The sequence below is a fragment of the Galeopterus variegatus genome, unplaced genomic scaffold (genome assembly GCF_000696425.1).
Source record: "Galeopterus variegatus unplaced genomic scaffold, G_variegatus-3.0.2 Scaffold7886, whole genome shotgun sequence".
Classification (NCBI taxonomy): Eukaryota; Metazoa; Chordata; class Mammalia; order Dermoptera; family Cynocephalidae; genus Galeopterus; species Galeopterus variegatus.
In genome coordinates this window covers 92,083-97,740 of record NW_007733997.1, presented here as the reverse complement: position 1 = coordinate 97,740, position 5,658 = coordinate 92,083, and the positions used below count along the sequence as shown (strand labels likewise).

Below are 5,658 nucleotides of genomic sequence, written 5' to 3'. Positions count from 1 at the left end.
TCAGCATGGGTGTGACTACAGTGTACATCATAGAGGCTGTTGCAACTGTGTGTGAGTTCTGTGTAGCAGCAGAACTAAGGTACACTGCTCGGCCTGTTCCATAAAATAAGGAGACAACTGAGAGGTGAGATGCACAGGTGGAAAATGCTTTATACTTCCCCTGAGCTGATGAAATTCCATGTATGGCAGAGACTATCTTAGAATAAGAGTTGAGAATCCCACAGAGGGTTCCAACGCCCAGAAGCCCTGTTGCAAAATACATCACCAGGTCATTTAGAAAGGTATCAGAACAGGCATGATGGACCATCTGATTAAGTTCACAGAAAAAGTGGGGGATCTCCAAATCTGTACAGAAGGACAGCTTCAGCACCATTAAGCTCTGTAAGAGGGAATGCAGGACACTCATGATCCAGAACACCAGAACCAGCAACACACAAAGCCCAGGGTTCATGATGACTGTGTAGTTCAGGGGGTGACAGATGGCCACAAATTGGTCATAGGCCATCACAGTAAGGAGAAAGCCTTCCAACCCTATAAAGAGTATGAAAAAGTACATCTGTGTTATGCAGCCTTCATAGGTTATGATCTTGTTGTGTGTCCGTATATTCACCAGCATGTTTGGGACAGTGGTGGAGGTGAAACAGATGTCAGCAAAGGACAGTTCAGAGAGGAAGAAGTACATGGGTGTGTGGAGGTGGGAGCCTGAGATTGTGGCTAAGATAATAAGCAGGTTTCCAAGCACAGTGACCAGGTACATGGACAGGAACAGTGCAAAAAGCAAGAGCTGCAATTCTGGTTCCTCTGAAAATCCCAGAAGAAGAAATTCTGAAATTCATGTATCATTCCCTGGTTCCAAGTGGTTGATGTGACTGCAAAGAAAAGAGAAAGACACCATGACACAAGTAGGTAGTACTGACTGATCAGAAATGGTATCATTTATTTTCTACACTCAAGAAGTTAACTTCTCACTCTATCTTTCCCCCTTTCTTCCTCCCATTTGCCCTCCCTCCATTTCTCCTTTCCTCTCTCTCTCTCTTTTTCTTTCTTTGTTCCTTTAACTCTTTTTTCTTTCTATACTGGCAAATATAATTTTATACATTTATTGTGTAGAAAAAATTTTGAAGATATATATACATTTTGAAATGGCTAAATATAGTTAATTAACCTATACATTACTCCACAGAGTCTTCATTTTAATTCTGAGAACACTTAACATCTTTTTTCTTTACATTTTTCAATAAACCAATTTATCATAATTAACTAGAGTCACCATGCTGCTCAATAGATCTCTTGACATTATTCCTCCTATCTTAGTGTATTGTTTTATTTCTTTCTCAACATCCCCTCAATCCCAACACCACCCCATTTCAAGTGCCCAACCCTCTGGTAACCTCCATCATAGAAGAAGGTAATTTCTATATTTTACATGTGAATGTGATCACCTTTAGGGGATACTCATTCCATCTATGTTTAGGAATTTCCATCCCACTCTTAGCCTTTCACTGACAGCATGTTTTCTACAGTTTTAAAGAGAAAATCTTTAATGCATTTGAGAGAAATTAATTGAATTTTGACAAGTTCCAGGAATGTCAAAATATTGAGTGAACAGAGCTAAAAAAAAAAAAAAAACCCTACAGTCTTATAACAGAGAGAGAATACAAACAAATTTTAAAACATTTTGTCATATAGTGACAAATCCTATGAAGAAAAGAAAGAAGATGAAAAGGAAAGAGTGGATGTGGTATTATTTTTTTTTCTTACTGGGAATTCGGTAAAGACCACCAGACCCAGTGACAATTGAACAAAGACTGTAATGAAGACAGGGCAGGAGTCTCAATGTCCCCTGCACAAGTGTGTGCCTGAAAAAAAAAAAAAAAAAAAAAAACAATCCCTATAGCCTTATAACGGAGAGAGAATACAAGCAAATTTTAAAACATTTTGTCAGATAGTGAAAAATCCTATGAAGAAAACGAAAGATGATGAAAAGGAAAGAGTGGATGTGGTGTTATTTTATTTACTGGGAATTCAGTAAAGACCACCACACAAAGTGTCAATTGAACAGAGACTGTAATGAAGACAAGGCAAGAGTCTCGATGTCCCCTGCACAAGTGTGTACCTGGCAGGAGGAACAGCCCGTGCAAGGTCCCCGAGGAAGGAGCTTGTTCATTGTGAACAAAGAAGCCACTGAGACAGGGGAATGAGCAAGGGGAGAGTGATGAGATGTGGTATCAGAGAATGTTGAACAATGAGGTGGCCTAGTAGCTGTTGAGAGTTTGGGACACGAGGAGTCCCTCTGCCCAGAGGTTGCATGTCACTTTATTAATTTGGTTGCAAAGGTGCCCTGTGATAGAAATGCAGCTCCTTTTTATTCCCATAGGATGTTTTCAGGGTTTTGCTTTATATTATGTCACCTTTGGGCATGTGGTGAGCCCAGGGCCCTTTTCCTTAAACCTGTGCTCACTCCTAAAGCTGCATGGATGCACACACACCTGCACACACACACACACGTAGCACAATGTGCCCTGCTTCGTCCATGTTAATATGATTCTCTTCATAGCCCAGTCACACAATTAGAAAAGAGTGGATACCAGACAAGTAGTCACTATCAGATTGTCTCTTCCCTAGAGAACGTAGAATTCATCCCCACAAATTTCTTTTTATGAATCTCGCATACATATGTAACCTTGAGGCTCCACTTTGAAATGGCCATTTTCTGCTCTGTGTTTAAAGAAACATGAAATACCTGACCAGGACAGAGAGAAAAATAAAATTTAATTGAACCTGAATGGGAAAAAAAGATCTGAAATGTTCAGGATGTCCTTGAGAAATTCCAAGAAAGAAAAAGCTTCTTTGCTTTTGGAGACCATCTAACTCCTGTTATATCCTCATGAGGTCCAGCAAAAATGATAAAAGAAAGAGAATATTTGCCAAACAATGTAATGCTATCTTTTCTGACTGAAGATACTTCGAGATGGAGCATGCCTATAGAAAAAAACGTTCAAGTTGTATAAACCAACCATGCATAAAAAGAAATAGAAAAACAAACAAACAAACACCATTTGGGCATTTATACATGAAACAAAAGACTTGTTTTTTCTGTGCCTATACTATGTTTATTTGAACAGTTACTTTTTACACAGTTCCTCAGTGGATGACAGTGGCCGCTCTGTCATTTTTCTTGTGTGGTATCTTCTCTTTGTTATCCTCAGGCTTTGTGTTTTGATTTTTGTTTGACAAATCTAATGGGAACACTCATCTTGGTTCTGTTCTTCCTCTAACATGCAAAGGTTTCCCTGATGTTACTGCATGAAATCCTGCACACACCATGATGATTCTATCCTGTTATGCTAAAAAGCATAGTTCATATAGTTAATCCTTGAGGACATTATGTCATACACACACTTATTTGATTGTTCTGTATCTTAATCATTATCAAGCAAGATTCATATTTGTTCTGTATCTTAATCATTAGGACATTATGTCATACACACACTTATTTGATTGTTCTGTATCTTAATCATTATCATGCAAGATTCAAATGAGCAGTGACATCACCTGCTTTTCTTAGTTTAGTATTTTCCAAATGTATGTGAATATGTGTGCATTGCAAGAAACAAACTAAAGAAAAGAGGTTATGAAATAAAAAGAATGTCAGGGGAATAAAACCCTGTTATATAAAGAGGTTTTTTTAAAAAAACTGTATTAAACAAAATTGAATGAGCATCAAAAAATAACTGAAACAGACATAATATAACAATGACAATGATATACAATAAATTAATTACTATGTGGATAAAGAGCTAGACATTAAAGTATTCCTAGAAAGTTCTGACATATGGTAGGTGCTCATTTAATATTTGTTGAGTGAATCAGGAAAGTTTCAGTAAATATAGACATTTAGTATATGACCAGACTGTATTTCAATTTAGTTGCAGAAAGATGAATTAAAGATGGCATAAATCATTATCTAACAGGAAGGAAATCAGGTTGGTCTCATATTTCACACTTCTCAAAAAAATCAGAGGAATTAAATACCTCAGTGTAAAAGTAAACAATACATTTTAGCAAATATCTAGAAAACTACATAGAAAATCTACAGGTGGAGAAAGCATCTTAATAAGCATCTGAAGCATCTTAAGGCAAGAGACACAGAAGTGAGAGAAAGATGTGTAATTAACTAGACAAAATAGAAAACACTTTATGGGCAAAAATAGCACCCAAAAGTAAATGGAGAAACAATAACCTATATAATAATTTGAAATGCAGATACTGAAAGAAAAAAAAAGAGGAGGGAGGGGGCATATGATAATAACAAGAAAGTCAAAATGGTGATTATATAAATGCATCTTTGTTCAAACTCAGTAATAGAATAAGAGAACAAGAAATCTCTTTCAAACCTAGGATCCTTGGAAAAAACTTAAATAGATGCCTCATTGAGTGGTGCTAAAACTTCTAGATGGTAATAAGATATACTCTCTACTTTTGCTGGCAGAAACTTGAAGTTTCCTTGAGAACTTGAGAAAAACACGGTCTCGAGAAGACAATGTGGAGATAGATGAGCAAAATGCAGGTATTTGTTAACTCAAAGTTTCTCAGTTTCAACACTGCTCAATACATGGGCCAGATCTCTCCTCCTCTCTCTCTCTCTCTCCCTCTCTCTTTTCTTTTTAATTTTATTTTGTTAAATATTTATTTTTTTTATTGATTATGCATATTCATTGTGCACAAAGCTGACCCTCACCACCTATGCCTAAGATGTGATGATCAGATCAATACTCTCTGCATGTGCCTTACCAAAAATTCCAATTATTCCCCATGTCGTCCACCCAATTACCCCCCAACTTTCCTTCCCTGACCTCTCACCACCCCCAGCAATCCTAGGTCTGTTCTCTCCCTCTGCAAGTCCAACACACCACTGTGGTCTTTCTTTCCTTCCTTCTTTCTCTCTTAGCTCCCACTTACGAGTGTGGACACGCAGTATTTCTCTTTTTGTACCTGGCTTATTTCACCTAACGTACACTTCTTGAAGCTCATCCATGTTGCTGTGAATGACAGAATTACATTTTTTTAAAAAATAAATGAGTAGTAGTCCACAGTGAATATGTATCCAACGTTCCTTAAACAGTCATCCGTCAATGGATATTGAGTTTGGTTCCATATCTTGGCTGTGGTAAATAAAGCTGTGATGAACATGGGAGTGCAGGTATCCCTTCAACATGGTGATTTCCATTCCTTTGGGTATATACCCAGAAATGGGACTGCTGGATCATGTGGAAGATCTATCTGTAGTTGTTTTAGAAAACTCCTTACCGTTTTCCATAGTGGTTGTACTAATTCATAGTCCTACCACAGTGTGAGAGTGTTCCCCTGTCTCCACATACCCTCAGTCTTTATTACAGCCAGTCTAACTGGGGTGAGATAATATTGCAATGTAGTTTTAATTTGCATTTCCCTGCTGATTAGAGATAATGAGAATTTTTTTTAATGTATGTCTTCCTTTTGTATATATTCCTTCTAGAAATGTCTATTCAGCTCCTGTGCCCATTTCTTAATTGGGTTGTTTGGTTTTTTACTATGTAGTTGCTTGAGTTCCTTGCATATTCTGGACATTAATCCCTTTTCAGATGAATAGTTTGCAAATATTTTCTCCCATTCTCT

The 5,658-nt window shown here is 37.3% G+C and overlaps 1 pseudogene; it reads right to left on the bottom strand.

The window, feature by feature from the left end:
• Window positions 1-4,817, bottom strand: part of LOC103607948 — a 5,847-nt pseudogene extending 1,030 nt beyond the window's left edge.
• Window positions 4,818-5,658: the final 841 nt, after the last annotated feature.